Here is a 335-nt window from a genome sequence, read left to right as displayed (position 1 = left end):
GGAACCGTGACAGTGCTCAAGCACTCCCTGCACTTCCCCTTCTGCTATGCATCTTCTGAACAGACCGTCATAACCTCTCTTGTACAGATAGGGTTCATACCAGAAGTAGTGGTTGACCTCTCTGAAAAGCTTCTTCTTCCTGTATGGATCCATGTCATCAGGAACTTCTCCACATACCTTGTAATTCACAACATCTGCATACCAGGGTGCAGTCTCAGAAGTGATTGCCATGCATCTGATTTTGAGGTTCTCAACCCCTGTGTCATGCATCCGCTCACAAACCTGGGCTACCAGAAGTTGTTCCTCAGGCATTGAGTCATTTATTGGAACAACAT

Source organism: Camelina sativa, chromosome 15 (genome assembly GCF_000633955.1).
Source record: "Camelina sativa cultivar DH55 chromosome 15, Cs, whole genome shotgun sequence".
Lineage (NCBI taxonomy): Eukaryota > Viridiplantae > Streptophyta > Magnoliopsida > Brassicales > Brassicaceae > Camelina > Camelina sativa.
This window is presented reverse-complemented; position numbering follows the sequence as displayed.